At 41.4% G+C, this 19,220-nt stretch overlaps 1 protein-coding gene and 1 pseudogene across 1 annotated transcript in view; one reads left to right on the top strand and one right to left on the bottom strand.

The window, feature by feature from the left end:
* The window catches only part of FAM168A (family with sequence similarity 168 member A), a 167,390-nt gene that overhangs the window by 86,682 nt on the left and 61,488 nt on the right, over positions 1-19,220 (bottom strand). The window lies entirely within an intron of this gene.
* Positions 11,727-12,123, top strand: LOC103293579 (cyclin-dependent kinase 2-associated protein 1-like; annotated as a pseudogene).

The raw sequence follows: 19,220 nt of genomic DNA, 5'->3' as shown, positions 1-19,220 counted from the left end.
CACTGAGCCAAACTGGCTAGGACTAAAAGGTCCTATTATTGTTTCATTTAGGCAGGATATTCTCTGATCTGAGTTTTTCCTAATTTTCTTTTGTTTTCTACATGTCTCTCTTGTGCTCTCCCTTCCCCTTGCTCTCTTTTTTGGGAATGGAGTTCATTTTATCTGTTTGTTTTTATTTCTGTTATTCATATTAGAGGTTTTCCTTCGATATCAAGTGATCTTCGCTTAGTATTTCACATTTAAAAATAAGGTACACACAGATACACTGTATAAGCAGCAGGGCATGTTAACTTCTAGGCTTCACTATAACAGTAGAGAATGCCAACCCAGTTTTTTTATTGGGGAGGCCCTCAAATGTCTGAGTCAGTTTTTCAGAGAGGATTCCTCCAATCTCCCTCCTGAGGAGAATAAGCCTACCTATGTCTGGAAGCTAAGAACTGGATGGAGACTTCACTTATCCCCCGTTTAGAATGTTACCTCTTTTACTCAAAGCTAATTTTGGTGTTCCCAAGTTTAGGGCCTCTCTGGTTTTATTTCTTTAGAGAATAGACCTCCAAAGTTCTGCTGAAATAAAGAACTTATATAACCTCTGAATTCCTGTTTTCAGCTCTACCTCTCATTCTAACATTCAAGATGCCAAAAATCTCCAGTATCTAGGGCTTTCTAGGGTTCTGTACCACAAAATGGCTTTGTTCATGGTCACATTCCCTCAGTAGCCTTAGCTTTCTGGTCTCCCTAATCCACTAATTCATTCATCATTTGTGCCTCTTTTCCATCTTCTCCTACTCTCTTAGCCTTTGTGAGTTAATACTAGTTTTATTCCATTTCAATGGCGTTTTTAAAAGTAGGTAAGATGTATATGTTAAATCCATCTTATTTTTAATCACAAACCCTCTCATGAAGCTCTTCAAAGGACAAAAGACAGAAAGAATATGAAAGTTCTTGGAAAACTCAAAAAGTAAATATCCAACAGTAGCATTAGTGGTAGCAATAGTATGCTATTTTTTAAACTGTTACCCCAATATAAAAAAACTTTTTCTCTTTGGTGCTCTAGAGAGGTACCAAGTTTTAAAAATAAAACATCAAAAATATTTGCAGCATATATATCAAAAGATGAATAACCTTAATATACTTAATAAGAGGATGACTCTCCCCCCCACCCCCCGCCCCCGGCAAAAATTACAGAAGTCAAAGAACCTAGCAGAAAATGTGCAATAAATGATGCAAAAAAATTCACAAAACTATAAATGACCAATAAACATTAAAAAATATTTTAACTTCACTAGTAATTAGGGAGATAAAAACTAAAACAATGAGGCATTTATCTCTCACTGGATTGGCAAGCATTGTAGAGAATGATAACATCCAGTGTTGGCAAGGTGAGACAATGTTCCCAGTGATAATCAAGAACCTAAAAATAAAAGGGTTTTCTTGCTCTTTAGTTCTAATTCTAACCCTCACCTTGACTCACTATATGATTCTCAACAAGTCACCTCCCCTATCTGTGCCTCACTTTTCTCAGTTAAAAAAAAAAAATCATTAAGATTACCTGGCTTGCTTATCTTACAGAAGTGTTGTAAAGAAAAAGCAACACTGGCCATGAAAGAACTTTGTAAACTTTACAGCTCAATACAATCCTGCAGCATTTATGAGAAGGAAAACCAGATTATTCTCAAAAATTAACTGCTTAGGCCTGGCTGGTGTTGCTCAGTGGTTGGAGCATCAGCACGCTCAGGGAAGGGTCGCAGGTTTGATTCTCGGCACCAGCCTGAGGTAACACACCAATGTCTCTCTCTCTCTCTCTCCCCCTTTTCCCCTCTCGCCTCCTCCTTTCCACTCTCTCTGAAAATCAATGGAAAAAATATCCACGAGAGAGGATTTTAAAAAAGTTAACTGCTTATTGTTGGATAAACATCCTATAAAATAAACAGTTACTTTTTCCAAAAAAAAACTGCAGGAAGAGAATTAACAGGAAAAAATCTAGGTCTGGTTTTACAATATAACTTTAAACAAGTCCTCTAATCTCTGTATTTCAGCTTTTGAAGACCTCTAAGGATTCTGTAACTCTCTGACAAAAAGAGAAATGAAACCCTTGAAATGGAACTGCTGGAACTTAAACTTGCCAGTCTCTTGCCTGAAGAGGCTAAGTAGAGATCACAGGCCAGCTTTGCAAAGACATCTAGTTTACTGGTCCATAAAACATTTTTTTTGCTGGTCAACCCTCCTTCTTGGCTTAGACTAAAAAAATAGCAAAAAAGAGATCTTTACTCATTTTTAGTGGAGTGGTTTGTTTTAGAGTCCTTTGTCTTTTGAACAGAAATCTTTTATCAGATATGTGTTTTGTAAAATTTTTCTTCCAGTTTGTGGCTTGTCTTTTTATTTTCCAAACAAATTCTTTCACAGAGTAGTTGTTTAAGTTTATAAAGTCTAAATTATTAATTTTTTCTTCATTAAACTCCACAACCACAGCTATTTAAAAAGAAGTAGCAAAGAATAGCTCCATCACACCTCCTTAAAGGCCTTTGACAAACCTTCCTCGGTCTCATATACAAAACAATGGACTCAGAAATACAAGCTACTGGAATTTTTGAACCACAACTCAGCCTTTGTACTCCCTTTCTCTATAGAGAGCAACTTGGAATAACACAATCAGCACTGCAGCTTGGGAAGGAAACTCTCAGGGGAAACTACTGCATAGTTTTCTCTGTAGACACGACAGTAGGAGAAAGAACACTACCAGATCAAGTAAAACTGTCTATAAAGGAAATGACAGGAGTTCCACTGAAAGAATTAATGAGTATCCTATCGAATGAAGAGGTAATATGCAAATTGATCATCACTCCAACACACAAGATGGCTGCCCCATGTGGTCAAAGATGGCCACCACAAGATGACCAGCAGGGGAAGGCAGTTGGGAGGGACCAGGCCTGAAAGGGAGGGCAGTTGGGGGCGATCAGGCCTGCAGGGGAGGGCAGTTAGGGGTGACTGGGCCAGCAGAGGAGGGCAGTTGGGGGGGACCCAGGCCTGCAGGGAAGGGCAGTTGGGGGACCAGGCCTGCAAGGGAGGGCAGTTGAAGGGAACCAGGCCTGCAGGGGAGGGCAGTTGGGGCAATCAGGCCAGCAGGGGAGGGCAGTTGGGAAGGACCAGGCCTGAAAGGGAGGGCAGTTGGGGGTGATCAGGCCTGCAGGGGAGGGCAGTTGGGGGGACCAGCCCTGCAGAGGAGGGAATTTGGGGGGAACCAGGCCTGCAGAGGAGAGCAGTTGGGGGGAACCAGGCCTGCAGGGGAGAGCAGTTGGGGGTGACCAGGCTGGCAAGGGAAGGCAGTTAGGGGTGACCAGGGCCAGCAGGGGAGGGCAGTTAGGGGCAACCAGGCTGGCAAGGGAGGGCAGTTAGGGGTGACCGGGCCAGCAGGAGAGGGCAGTTGGGGGCGACCAGGCCTTCAGGGGAGGATAGTTAGGGGCGACCAGGCTGGCAGGGTAGGGCAGTTAGGGGCAATCAGGCTGGCAGGGGGGGGAGTTAGGGACGACCAGGCTGGCAAGGGAGGGCAGTTAGGGGTGACCGGGCCAGCAGGGGAGGGCAGTTGGGGGTGACCAGGCTGGCAGGGGAGGGCAGTTAGGGGCAATCGGGCTGGCAGGGGAGCAGGTAGGCGTCAATCAGGCTGGCAGGGGAGTGGTTAGAGGGTGATCAGGCTGGCAGGCAGAAGCGGTTAGGGGCAATCAGGCAGGCAGGCAGGTGAGTGGTTGGAAGCCAGCAGTCCTGGATTTTGAGAGAGATGTCCGACTGCCCGTTTAGGGATCGGGCCTAAACGGGCAGTCGGACATCCTTCGAGGGGTCCCAGATTGGAGAGGGTGCAGGCTGGGCAGAGGGACACACCCTCCCCCGTGCACGAATTTCGTGTACCAGGCCTCTAGTTTATTAATAAGCCGGGACCCATCCCACAGAAACTATCCTACCCTCAGGAGTCTATTCCTTCAGGTCTCCTAAAAACAGTAATAGCCACTCACTTATCACTCAGCATACACAAATACCACGTGCCAGGCACTCCAATAGACACTTTCATTTACATTAGCCAGTTTCTTTACAAACCAAACCTATTACTGAGGAATTACTGCCTCCGTTTTACAGATAAATATATTAAAATTCAGAGAAATTCAAAGACTTACCCAAAATTATGGATCACTATTATTGTCATTCTTATTTATCATTATCCTCATAAAATGATGAGAAAATTGAGGCTCAGACAATAACTATTAAGTTATTAAGTAGCAGATGGGATTGTATCCAGTGGTTTTGTTCTTAAAGCCCATACTAATTCCACTACATTGCCTTTCCTGTTCAATGCTAAATCATAAAATGAAAATAAAATTTCAACTCTGAGTATGCAGTTAAAAATAAATGATATGTACAGACTCTTTCTTCAGTTCCTTACAAAGAATAAATGTCATCATTTCTCAAAAGCAGGATAGCAGCAGCGTTTATTGCCAGGAAAATCAAAGGAGAAGGTAACTACACCAAGAGTCAATGACAGTACCAAAAGAAACTAAGGAGAGGTGACACTGATCCAAGGGCTTCTCACTGTCACGATGGGATCACACTCCCACGTCCGCCAATCTCAGCGGCCACCCCAGAGGATAATCACAAAATAACCCGATGATAATTTGATTAGGAAATCCTGATTTACTGGCCTCTTCACTGCTTTTAATGCAAAGCTTTTCTTTTAACAGTATCTGTTCCAAGCCATATGCAATACTCTGACCCTTCAAGCAATGAAATAAGGCATCAGGGTCCCCAACTCTGCCTGGCTGATGGCCTGAAAAAGGAATAACTGACTCTTAAGCCTAAATAATTTACTTAAAAGCTTTGTGGGCATTGGCCCAAAAGGAACAAACACACCAGCCTCATAAATTTGCTTCCTAATAATATTTAAGTGGTCTATCTAGTTTCAGGCCCTAGAAATGGAAAGTAACCTATAGGAGCAAGAGAGAAGCCTAATGTTGCAGGGAATGCATCAGAACTTGGCTATGAGCTGCTTGTGTGGGGTTAAAAAAAAAAAGAGAGAGTAATACCCTGCTGCCAGATAGCAACTGTTTCCAAAATGGGGTTTCTGAGACTCAGGCTCCAACTGGCTTATTTTAAATAGCAATTATTAGCAAAAACTGTCCTTGCAAGTGCTGCTATTTTGCTGTGTTGTTATTTGCCCAGACGTGAATGGCCAGAAACAGAAATCAATTCTACAGATTTCTACTGCCATCAGCTAACAAAAAACTCTGTGCTTGCCCTCATAAGCTGGGAAAAAGGAAGAGGGTGTGGCCCTGTTCAAATTTTAGAACAGCCACTCTGGCCGAATGGCTCAGTTGGTTGGATCGCTGTCCCATATATCAAAAGGTTGCAGGTTTGATTCCCAGTCAGGGCACATACCTAGGTTGTGGGTTTGATCTTGGTCTGGCACATATAGGAGGCAAGTGCTCTCTGTTTCTCTCTAACATCGATGTCTCTGTCTTTCTCTATCTCTCCTCTCCCTTTCCTCTCTCTCTAAAAATCAATATAAATAGCCCTAGACAGTGTGGTTCAATGGATGGAGCATCCGCTTATGGACTGAAGGGCCTTGAGTTCAATTCAGGTCAGGGCGCATGTAGGAGGCAAACAATCAATGTGTCTCTCTCACACTGATGTTTCTCTCTCGGTCTCTCCTCCTCCCTTCTACTCTCTCTAAAAGATCAATGGGGGAAAAATATCCTCACACGAGGATTAACAAAATAAATATATAAATAGAAATCAATAAAAACATATCCTCAGAGGAGGCTTAAAATATATATATTTCAGAACTAGCCAAATTTAAGCTAGCTTTGCTACTTACTAGCTGTATAACTTTGGTCAAGTCCTTCAACCTTTCTGGGCCTCAATTTTTCCATCTGTAAAATGGGGATAATACAATGGGCTGTTGGGAGGAAATGAACTAAATTGTACAGGAGATACTATTACAAGAAAATGAACTAAATTTCTGAGGAATATATTTATGTGCAAAGTACCTGCCCTAGATTTCATATTATCACACTTTAGGGGAGAAGATATAATTAATTTCACATGAATATTAACAAGAGAATGTTCTCACTGTCCTCCCTCTAGCATCTAATGCAAGCTATATACAATGAAGGCACAAGACAAATGGCATTCAATAAGGTTTTAACTGCTAGGGAGAATGCCTGGTCCCAACACCTAAATTTCCTAATCTTGGAGAGACTTTTCTTCATTCAAACAGTGTTTACTGAGCAACTCTTTAGTGCTATGCACCTTTGGGAACAATGCAGATACAAACAAATATGACACTATGTCAGCCACTACTGAGCTCATGGTGCAATGAGGAAGACAAATAGCAAAACAGATTATTACAATACATAATTTTTTAAAATTTGCCTTAAAGCTCCAAACCAATTCTTCATTGCCCTTCTCTGCAATACTGGACTGGACTCTGCAGACTACATTTCTCCTTTCTCAGCTGGTTCATGTCAGGTTCTGCCAATAGAGGGTGCTCGAAGGAGACTACAAGGCTAAGGGAGAAAGAAGGGACTTTTCCCCCGTGTTTGGTTTCTCTATGAGGCAGCAAATAGATCAGTGCACAGGAAGGCTTGGTAAATTTCAACACAGTGGCTCTGCAGGTTCTAAGGTGAGTGCCTTCCAGACAGTTTCTTCTTCACCAATACAAGCAGCACATTCCTAGGACCGAAGTCTGAAATTCAGTCTTGTGGAGATCTCTTTTCTTAAGCTTCTAAGTTCTTCCTTTGTTCACTATTCCCTCAGCCCTAGGGATAGAAGGTAGGTTTTCTGCAGTTACATCTTATTCTCTTTTTAGTAGTTAACCACTTTTTACCTAGTTAACAATTCTTTATATTAAATTTTTACCTGTTCAAATTACTAGTGTGGCTTCTATTGCTTCAACTGATCCCTGACTACTATAAGTAGGGCAAGTGCTATATTCCATCATAGAGTCCAGCCTCCATATTTTATAGATAAGAAAGTCGGTGTTTCAAATATTGGAAGTGATCTGCTGAAGGTCACAGAGTGGTAGAACTGACACCAGAATAACAAATACTTTTTCTGTGTCCAGGCTCTGGTTGGCAGTTGAAAAAAAACACAAGCGTTAAAACTATACCAAATCCCTCCCCTCGAGGGGTCCAATATCTAGTAGGTGATACAGACACTGAAAAATAAAAAAAGAGTGAGGGAGAGAGGGAGGGAGGGTTAGTTGTAGGGCAGGGTGACAAGCACTAAGACAAAAAGAAATTACTAGCTCTAGGAAGTAAGAGAAGGCTCCCTAGAGGGCTTCATCTCACCACACTTTATTCCCTAAACTGAAGGATTCCTGAACTGAATATAAGGTTAAACAACTTCAAAATAAACCTATAACCAAGGCTTAAGAAGTAACTAAAAAAATAAACCTCTACTCTGAGCATAATTAGAAAATGTCACTAATAGTGAATCCTTCTAGAATAGGAAGCAATACAGAAATAAATTATGGATGAGCACTTGTCAGTATTAACTTAGGAGAGAACTGCATTGGCTTACAAAGGGCAAGAGGAGTTTGAAGAAGAGAGGTATCAGGAATCAGCCTAGAAAGCTTTTGAGAGGAGAGTGTAATTATACTAACTCAGCTGAAAGAAAGGCTTACAAGACTAGGAAGAAGATGCAGCCTGTTTCAGAGAACACTTGGATATGAGGAAGAATACACCTATGGGGAGCAGACACTGACACAGGAAGAAGAGGCTTTGAGAGCCCTAGACCAGAGAGGAGGCCTAGTTTACCTGACTCTCCGGTTCTCGCTGAATCAAGCTTCCCACTGCTTCCCTTAAACAAGTTCTTTCATATTTCTTGAAATTTTTCACATTCTGTTCCCTGTGCCTACAATGCCCTTCAATCCCTTTCTGTCTCAAGAGCTGACCCATCCTGCAAGGGCACAAATCAATCATCATCTTCACTGTAAAGTTTTCTCCAATCACTCCCAACCCTTGCTCTGGGAAGAATTAATCATTCCGTTAAGTGCTCTTTGTATCTCTCTCAATTATAGCACTTTCTTACACTATAATGTAATTGTTTATATGTTCCTTCCCAAACAGACCATGAGATTCCTAACATTCCCCAGTGTCTATTATTATTCCTAGTATACTACATGAGCTCAATAAAGATACCCAGAATTACTCTACTAAATTGCCTAGACAAATTCAGCTTTTAAGACTAAGAATGAATGGATTTTAAAGACCTAACATTCCCTGATTCATAATGAATCCCTCCTGGGGTCCAGAGTTATTAGACTGTACTAGAAACTACGTATTTCTACTTGAGAGCTTAAGTACTTCCTTGTGCCAAACTGGCAATGCAACTGTGTAACTTCAGTGCTTCCACTAAAGGAATTAAAGCTTGTTGCAAGTCCAAACACAACAGTTCTTTATCTTCCTCCTTTACATAAATTGGAAAAATAGCCTGAGAATTTCAACCAGCTGAACCCTTCCCAGGAAGAGAAGACTTGGCTGTTTACTAACAGTTCAAACTAATACGCATGTGGCTGGAATATCTTCTCTTTTGGCAGCTCACTCAGATTAGGGAGGAAGTATCATGCACTGCAATCAGAGAGCAGGATTTGGAGTTAAAAGAAGCGAATGAGTCCCAGCTCCACCACTCTATTTTACCAGATGACCTTGAACAAGTCACTTCATCTCTCTGAGCTTCAATTTCCCCAGGTGGGAAATAGGAAAAATATAACCTGTCCCACTGTGTTTCTACCATAAGGATCAAATGAGGACTATTCCTTATTGCATTGAACTCTAATCTTATGAATCTGACCCTCTCTGAAGGTGGCTACGTATAAAGGGACTGGACAGAGAAGGGACAGAGCACTAAGGTTTGAGTCAGACAACCTGAGATTAGGCCCAGTTCTACCACTCAATTACGTGATGGGGAAAAGTCATTTAATCATTCTGAACCTCAAATTGCCCTATCTAAAACACATGGAATACTCTTACTTGCCCTACTACCTTGTAGAATTACTGTGAAGCTTGAAATAAAAAGAAGATAATATGAATGAAAGCAATTTACTTGACAAGCCAGAAGTTTTATTACAATACCCCATTTGTATAGAATTCAGCAATCCAATAACCTTGTCTTTCTGGAACACACAGAACTAGGAAGTAAGTAAAAAGAGCTTCTTCCAAGCCAAAATAACTGTCTTTAATTCTTCCCACTTCACTACTAGGAGAGTCCTCAGGGCCTCACTCTTCCTTTAAATACACATCTAATAAACTCAGTAATTTGGGAGCACCCATATATAGTAGGTGAGAAGTGACAAAGTAAGAAAGGAGAACAATATTGTCTGTTGTGTTTCACAAACAGCAGGAGAAAATGCAAAACAATAATTCCAAACAACCACAAGAATGTAAAAAGCATAGTACTCACAAAAAGGTGGCCCTTCGCTTTTGTTTATGTTTTAAAGTATAGATTCAAAGTAGTTAATGTAGGTTACAATAGCTCCTGTGGTATCAGTATAATACAAAAAGGCAGAATAACTGATGTTCAAAGTAATGAACTTGAATTCTAAGAAAGATTAAATAATATGTCTATTCCGTAAAGGGAGATATATAATGAATTTTATATACATTTTGAATTTTTATAAGGCATAAAGGCATAAAAATGAAGACATGGAGAAGAGCGATAACCACAAAATATTGAAAGCTAGAAAGCAAATGAATGAGCAGGAACTGATTTATCAGATCCAGGAAAGATGACTACTAAGCCAGCAGTGAAAAAAAATTAAAAAGCAACAATTTAACCTGTAAAACCCCCACAAAATTCAGAAACTGGTAGCTCCATGTTCGGGTTTTCTTTTCCCTCTGGACATGATAAAATAGAAGATCTCTAGACAAAGAGAATAGCAGGCACAGTTGAAGGCAGGGTTACTGTACTGAAAATAAGAGTCTAAGTAAACTGAATATTGAGGACCTCCCGGCAGTCTTCCTCCCCCATTCAGCTTCCAGACAAGTAGCAGCCAGTCCTATAACCTCTACAAAGGTGACTAGAGGATCCTTCATGAGAATCTCACCCACCGTAGTGGAAAAATAAAAATACTAACATTGTAGCTGCCCCACAAATAGACCAGGCAGATGATACAGTGAGGGCCACAATCAGTAAGCCCTGACCAAGTACTTAAAATTTCCAGTCAGCTTTTTAGTATCTCCCATTTAAAAATATAGACACCAAAGATCATCAGACATCTAGGGAAAGCTCCAACATGAAACACAGAATTCCGATCCCATTTATATCAGAAGAAATTTGAGGATCCAAATGAAAAGTTATATAAAAGAAAGCATAACAGTAAAGAAAATGATTTCATATCATTTTCATAAATCATATCAGCCCAGCTAGAGTGGCTCAGTAACTCAGTTGGTTGGTAATCTAGTGCGCCAAAAGGTTGCCAGTTCAATTCCAGGTCAGGACACATACCTGGGTTGCGGGTTTGATCACTGGTCAGGGAGTATAGAGAAGGCAACTGATCAATGTTTTTCTCTCTCACATGATGTTTCTCGCCCCCCCTCCCCACCCCAATCTCTAACTTCCTTCTCTCCCTCCCTCCTTTGCTCTGAGTTTGTCCTCAGGTGAGGATTAAAAATATATATGTATATACACTGAGTGGCCAGACTATCATAATCTCTGAATGCTTAATAATCTGGCCACTCAGTGTATATCCTATATAATAAAAGGCTAATATGCAAATTGTCTCCTCGACCAGGAGTTCGACCAGCAGGCAGGCCGACCAATCGCCCATGTCCCCTCCCCCTGGCCCGGCTGGCCGGACCCCACCCATGCACGAATTCATGCACCAGGCCTCTAATATATATATGTATATGTGTGTGTGTGTGTGTGTGTGTGTGTGTGTGTGTGTGTGTGTGTGTGTGTGTGTATACTGAGTGGCCAGATTATTATGCGTTCAGAGATCATAATAATCTGGCCACTCAGTGTATATCTGCCCTGGCAGGTGTGGCTCAGTTGGTTGAGTGTCATCCCATGTACAAAGAGGTGGCTGGTTCGATCCCAGTCAGGGCACATGCTGGGGTTGTGGGCTTGATTCCTGGTAGGAGGTATGCAAGAAGCAGCCAATTAATGTTTCTCTCCCTCTCCCACTCTCAAAAAAAAAAAATTTTTTTTTTAATCAGATCAGATGGACCTACCCCATCAACCTGAAAATTAGCTCTTTCCAAATCTCTGATTGTTCATTTTACTGATGGGTAGTCACTTATTCAGAAATAAAAGTATAATAAAGGATAATTTGCTAAGTCTGGCAAGGTGCTGTATTGTTTCTGCATTTATTTTTCAAATTTTAAAGATATGTTGTGGGGTGCAGCAGGGAGCTACCATCAACAAAAAGTGCAGCAGAAGCCCTAACTGGTTTGGCTCAGTGGATAGAACGTCGGCCTGAGGACTGAAGGGTCCCAGGTTCAATTCCAGTCAAGGGCATGTACCTTGGTTGCCAGCACATCCCCAGTAGGGGGTGTGCAGGAGGCAGCTGACCGACGTTTCTCTCTCATCGATGTTTCTGACTCTCTATCCCTCTCCCTTCCTCTCTGTAAAAAATCAGTAAAATATATATTTTTTAAAAAGTGCAGCAGAAACAGGGTAGGCGCAGACTGGCGCTCAGACACCAGCTGCCCCGCACACCTCGCACACCCCGCCACTCTCTTCGGATGTCTTACAAACCAAACTGGACCAAAAACATGCCTGCTGCCTGCCTCAACGCGGCTGGGAGCCTGGGAGCGCCCACCTGCCCTCCACAGTACCACCAGCAGCTGACTGACCATGAGCCACCATCCCTAGGCTACACCAAGGAAACTGGAAACAGCCAGGTGCCCCAGAGCAATTACACAGAGTTACAGGCCATCATCAAGGAGTTAGGGAAAGAAATCAGACCCACCTACACGGGAAGCAGGAGTGTGATGGAGAGACTAAAATGAGGCATCATCCATGCTAGAGGGCTGGTTCAGGAGTGTTTGGCTGAAGCTGAATGGAATGTCAGATCCTAGATGCCTTATTAGCTTGGAAGGTTTTCCACTTCTTCCAATAAGTTTATACTTCATCTGAAATTGTTTCTCCTCCCTGTTCCCATCCCATGGTTCTTTAGATTCTGAACCTACAGTCTAAGACGGGGAAGAGATTTTGCAGTTGATCAGTATTTATATTTTTTATTTTTAAATAGGAACTTACCCAGGGTGTTTAATTTCAGAGAGAGGAAGGGAGAGGAGAGAGAGATGGAAACATCAATGATGAGAATCAGAGACCAGCTGCCTCCTGATGCCCTCTCCTGGAGATCGAGCCTGCAACCCGGGCATGTGCCCTGACGGGGAATTGAACAGTGACCTCCTGGTTCATAAGTCGACGCTCAACCACTGAGCCACACCAGCTGGGCCTCAGGGTATTCTTTTTAAGCACTGATTCAAAAGATGCACATAAAAGTTTCCTATCTCATAGCAAAACAGCAGTGTGCCTCCAAGATACAATGTTTCTCTTTTGCATACATTTATGTTACTCAAATTGTTCTTTTTTTTCTCTTCTTAAGCTAATACAACTCTTGAGAGTTATGTTTTTAGTGCATACTAACAACACGTTTTACTTAGTAGCCTATTCATGGTCCCTGTTGGCCAAACAGTATAGATTCTGCTTAATGTAACTTCTTTTTTTTGCTTAAGCATTTGCATGATTGCCAGTGCTTTGAAGTGCAATTTTTGAAATGCACAAGTTATAAATACAGAAGAGCAACTTACCAAACCTCACTTAACAAGGAACCCTGAAAATTTTCCTAAGATTGTATGTAGATTTCAGTTCTGTGTTTCCTGTAAGGTATTCCAAACTTCTGGAAGAAAATTACTAACACTGTTTGCATTTTTGTATGTATTTATTACTTTATGTAATGAAACTTATTTCATTAACAAAATAAAGATATCTGCTGTGAATGGATCTACATATATACGGACTGAGTATCCTAATGAAGGCATTAAAATAAAATAGCCAATGTGTCATAAACAAAAGCATTAAGAGACCTCATTCTGTCTACTAAGCACTTAGGCTACAACATGTAGTTAAGAGTTTTGTATGTACAAAATTCTAGATGAACCTAGAGGAGGGAAGTGTCTCACCCCATGGCACCTCACCTATAGAAGCCAGGGAGGGCTTTACAGAAAACATGGTACTTAAGAGTTTTAAAGAAAAGAGAAGTTTGTCAAGTAAAACAGAGCAATAGGAAAGAGGTAAGTACAGCATAGCAGAAAGGCTACCATGGGCCAGAAGGGGTGAGAAGCTACAAATAATGCCGTGTCAGTGGAGCTCAGGCAAGAACAGTGGGAGATGAGGCTGAAAGGGTAGGCCGAAATCAGATCAAGGAAGACCTTATGTCACAGAAGAAATATGGATTCTAACCTGAAGGCAACTGGGAGTCAATGAAGAGATTTAACAAATTAAGATGATCAGATTTGAATCTTGGAAAAGATCATTCTGCTGATGACATAAGAGATTGAGAGGAAGAAGGCTGGTGGCTATAACCTTCAAGCAATGTACTAACTGTTCCTTAAAGGCAGTTCTCATGCTTACAAACCCCAGGTTCTGCTCTCAGTTAACTGTGAAACAGACTATTCTATCTCTAAGAGGCCAGTAGCCAGAAACCCTGTAGTGGTCCCCCTGAGGAAACCAGTATTCCAAGGCCTCCACCACCAGGTTCTTTTTTTTTCCCCCTCCTCAGGTCTTCTTTAAAAGAACAAAGGTTGTTACCTTGTCAGAGTATCTCTCTCAGCCTGGTTTCAAGGAAGACATGCATCCATCCCAAGCCCTCTCACCCTCCTAATTCCCAAGGACAGTGGCAAATTCCAACCACTCTCAGAGTTAATCTTACACACACACACACACACACACACACACACAACACACACACACACACTCACTTGTATACATATCTGATTTCCCCATGTATACTGCACTCCTTAAAGGAATAAAAGATGGAAAGGAATATTTAACAAGCACCAACTTAATGCTTGATTCTTCCCCACATAGTTTTTCATTTAATCTTCAACACATGGTAGACATTTATATTCATATTTTTAAAGATAAAGAAGCTATGGCTCAAAGAGATTAAATGATTTACTCAAGATCACAAAGCCAGTATAAGGCAAAGTTGAGACTTCAAGCCACATGTCTATGGGTTCACCAATGCTTTTCCACTGCTCCATACCATGTTTCCCTTATTTTATTCATTTCTGAATGTTCACTTAACTCAGTCTGTTGAACTGCACTATATGAAATCACTCACTGAACAGAACAACAACCTGGGAAAACAAAGTGAAAATGGAAAACCTGGACAATAGATGCAGGCACACACACACACAAAAGCAGTAGCAGCAGCATTCCCAACAAGCTCTTTGGAGCCCTAGCTGATATTGGCAAGGACAGAAATAGCCAAAACCCATGTTGACAGAACTCCATTCCAAAATCGTATCTCCTCCTCAGCCAGTCCCAGCAGAGTTCCTGGTAAATAAAATACTGCATAGTCAGGCACACATCACAAATGAATTCCATTAAGCAGATGCAATCTCTCTCCCTGAGGCCTTCCCACTCTTATAAAACCACCAGGAACTGAAGAAAGCTTTTATTCTCCATCTGAACAATTGCCTGCAAGCCCTTGGTGGTCAAGGAAAATTGGATTTGAGAAGCAGATGGCTTATCCAAGAGCCTAAAACCTAAGGTGAAAAAGAAGCAATTTACTAAAACCAAATATTCCAAAAGAGAAACTACACTTCTCTGAAGTAACAGTGCTGTCATAGTTATGATTTCCCCTCCAAACTGAGAATCCTCAACTCACCTTGTAGGATAGGGCAGAAGTCAAGAGTCATAGATGGACTAACTCTAGCTACATTGGTCCATAGACTCATACTAGGTATCAACACAGGTTCATACTAGACTCTAACACTCTAGATTTTTCTAAAAGTAAGCATCACTTGTTTGTGCCAACTGTGTTTGGTTATGGAGATTTGACTATGGAAAGATTTTGTCATGGAAGAAAAGTACTATTATACCAAATAGACTCTCAATATAATAAGGAGAGAAAGAAACATAAATGGTAAATAAGATAATTTAAGTAAATTGAGCTGGCACAAGATAGATGCTTAATCAGTGTTTGCTCAACTGAACTGAAGAGATGAACATTTATTTAGTTCTTTCTGATTATCAAAAATGACCTAAGCAGCTTTCATATAATTTATCTCATTTAATCCTCATAACAATTCAGAACAAGTGTTAATTATCCTCATTTTACATATAAGAAAAATAAAAAAATAAAAAACACTTGTGTTTCACTGCACAACAAAATATGTGGAGTTAAGCACTGGACCAGGAATTGGAATACTACCCGAGTTCTAGTCTTAGCTGTGCCAAACTGCTATGGAGCTTCAAGTCCCTTCCCTTCTCTGGATATTAATTTTCTCACCTAACTCAGCAGTGGTACATTTAACTTAAAAGATGAGTCACATTATCTCGAAATTCCAAAAATACAGGGTATACAATCAAGACTCTACTGGACAAGAACTTCTCCCTTATTGCCCAGTGTTCACTCTGCTCTTCCTCTGGCTATATTCTTAGGACTAACAGCTTACCTCCACCTGTCCCTAAGCCATTTCTAAGCCAGAAGCATCCTTTCTGGTGCAGCTCACCACCTGTGCTGGATGCCTCATTAAATGTAAAGCTGATACTGTACTTAGCTGGAAGCCTGGTGCACAAATGTTACCTGGAGATGAATAAATCATTCCAGTTGTGTTGGGTTGCAATTGTAAGAGCAGCAGCTGTGGGCCTGAAAACAGATGGTCATATAAGGATGGAGGACTTGGCTCCTATCTAATTTTCCTAAGGCAAGCAGGTTTGGGTCAGCAGGAAGCCTGGCTGGTTAAGTGCCTGAGTACAGCTAGTATCCAGTGATGAGAAAAGATGACAGAAATGCACATGCCGTTTCTTTTTATAATAAATGAATATATCGGAGACTGCAATTACCAGAATCTCCAGCCTTTAATTTTGTACCTACTCATCAACTTCTAAATTATTTTCTTTTCAGTCCAACATTTCCTTCCTTGATTTCAATACAAAGGTGAGCTCAGGGAGAGTGTTTAACACAGCCTAGGCACAAAAACAAAGTTAATATCTGCTGACTAAAACAAACTGGAAAAACTGAACTTACTGGATGACAGTGTAATAAGTGCCTAAGACACAGTCTATAACAGCAGGTGTGCAGTAAACATATAAGGTGTCCCAAAAAATGTATATACACTTTAACTCAATTTTCACTCCTTTTCAGGTTAAACTGATTTGAAATAATGGGGGAAATCAGACTAAGCTTTGAACAAAAAAAATTTATCCTACAATGCCAACAGACCCTCTTTTTGATGGGAATACACAAAAGATAAAGTTTATGGCACAAAACCAGCAACAGCCAACAAATTGAGGGCACACAAATACCGAATGAAATAATTCTTCTTTTTGCAATTCCATTGCTTCACGTTATCAGCAGTGCCTGGACCAGAACTGTCATCAGTTTGAAAGCAGGCACTGACCAAAAAAATGTATTCATTTCTGTAGATTCTTCTACATTTTGAAAATGAACTATCCTATATAATAAAGAGCCAATAGGCTAATTAGACAGGACAGCCAAACGTCCTTCCGGACGACATTTCGGATGAAGCCGGGCTGCGAGGGCCGAGGCAAGAACAACCTTCCTGAACGACCAGTGGGCGGGGGGGGGTGGGGGGGGGGGGGGGCCAGTGAGTCTGTGCCCCTCCTTCCACAGAGGCAGCGGGAGAGTCTGCAGCGCAGGCCTGGTCCTGGTGCCCGCCCCTTCCGCAGAAGCAGTGGGAGAGGGGGTGGCATGTCCCGCCACCTCCGCAGAGACGGGACAGGGTGCAACCAAGGCGCCCACGGCCGGGCAGGGGCGGGGCCAGCGCTAAGGAGCAGCAAGCCAGCTTCTGGTTGAGCAGTGCTCCAAACTCCTGCTCAGCCAGAAGCAGAGCTCACAGCTGGCGAGCACAGCAGCGGTGGTGGGAGCCTCTCCCACCTCCACGACAGGCCGGTAAGGAGCAAGGGATCCTGGACTGCGAGAAGGATGTCTGAGTGCCAGCTTAGGCCTGGGGGGATCGGGCCTAAGCTGGCAGGCAGACATCCCTCGAGGGGTCCCGGACTGCGAGAGGGCACAGGCTGGGCCGAGGGACCCCCCCACCCACCCAGTGCGTGAATTTCGTGCACTGGGCTTCTAGTACATTAATAAATACTGACTTTATAATCTTTCAAAGTGCATATACATTTTTTGGGATACCTGTATGTTTAATATAGTAATGTTTCAGGCAACATTCTAGGTGTTTTATATACATTCTCATTTAATTGTCAAGATAGCCTTTATTATCTCTATCTTACAGATAAGGAAATTAAAACTCAGAAAAACCAGATACTCTGCTCATAGTCACACAGAAAATTAATCTAGGAGTCAGAATTGACCTCCTTGCCCCCGCCACCCCAACTAAATGACTCCAAAACTCTATATATTTTGCTTAACAACCTCCTGTCCTTCTTGATGCTCCTCAAACACATCTAGCTCGTTCCTCCTTCTGAACTTTTCTATTTGTTTCCTCTATCACATATCACATGCTTTTTAATTTTAGATCATTCAAGTCTCTGCTCAAATGCCATCTCTTCAGCAAGGCTTTTATTTTTCTTTTATTTTTTTTGTATAATTTGTTTAAAATCCTTTTTCTTTAAAATATATTTTTATTGATTTCAGAGAGGAAGAGAGAGGGAGAGAGATAGAAACATCAATGATGAGAGAGAATAATTGATTGGCTGCCTCCTGCACACCCTACACTGGGGACAGAGCCCACAACCTGGGCATATGCCCTGACCAGGAACCAAATTGTGACCTCCTGGTTCATAGGTTGACACTCAACCCCCGAGCCACACAAGCCAGGCCAGAGAGACTTTTCTTGATCATCCCCCAACATATTCTGTCCCTTTACCTTGCTTTATTTTTTATTATTACACTAACATTATATTATTTATTAGTTAATTTTTTTGTTTATTGTCAGTCTCCCCCATTAGAATGAATGATCTATGAGGACAAGGACTTTGTCTTGGTCACAACTGTATTCCCAGCACTTAGAACAGTGAATAGTACACTGCAGGTACTCAACACATGTTCAATGAATGAAGAAATAAATGAATTATATGTGACCACAATCTCAGGGTTCTAGAATATTAATGTAACAAGTAATTGCTACATAGCATAAAGAGCACGGGCTTTGAGATCAGGCAGATCTAGATTCATGTCTCTGACTATGACTGTACAACTTGGACAAGTCTCTAAACTGCTTTAATCTTCCATCTGTAACATGGGTATAAAAATATAAATCACATAGATTCGTTAAAGATTAAATGTCATAAACACATGGAAATGCTTTGTGCAAACTATAAAGTGTTATATAGATAAATACGTTTATTATGATGACGGGGGAACGTTTAGAACAATCTTACACTTCACAGATCACACCAAGGCCCAAAAGTGTAAAGTGAACTGTCCAATGTCCCAGACTGGCTACTCCTTTGAATTTCTCAATTTCCCAATGTCAGCGTGTCCAGGGCTCCATTGTTAATCTCTCTGCTCTATCTACACACATTTCTTAGGTGATCACATCTACTCCATGGCTTTACATATATTAATGACTCCCAGATACATATCTCCAACCTGGACTTCTCTGAATTCCAGACTTGTATATCCACCTGCCTACCCGGCATCTCCTTGGTTGGTTATCTATCAGCCATCTTAAATATAAAACCAAACACCTGACCTCTCCCTACAAACTTGTTCCTTCCGATCTTTCCCATCTCAATATATGACAACTCCAATCTCATAGTTGCTCAGGCAAAAACCTTCCATTGATCCCTTTCTTACTCTCATAATCCTCATCTGATCTATCAGCTAATTCTGTCAGCTCTACTTTCAAAACATATCCTGATTCCAATAATTTCTTACTACCTCTATTCTATCACACTGGCTCAAGCTTTATCTCATTCCCTAACACATTTTTGTTGTTGTTGTTAATCCTCACTGGAGTATATATATTTTCTCCATTGATTTTTAGAGAATGTGTATGTGTGTGTGTGTGTGA

The sequence above is a fragment of the Eptesicus fuscus genome, chromosome 13 (assembly GCF_027574615.1).
Source record: "Eptesicus fuscus isolate TK198812 chromosome 13, DD_ASM_mEF_20220401, whole genome shotgun sequence".
In the NCBI taxonomy this organism is placed as follows: domain Eukaryota; kingdom Metazoa; phylum Chordata; class Mammalia; order Chiroptera; family Vespertilionidae; genus Eptesicus; species Eptesicus fuscus.
Note: the sequence above shows the minus strand (reverse complement) of the source record. Positions and strands in the feature narration are given on the sequence as shown.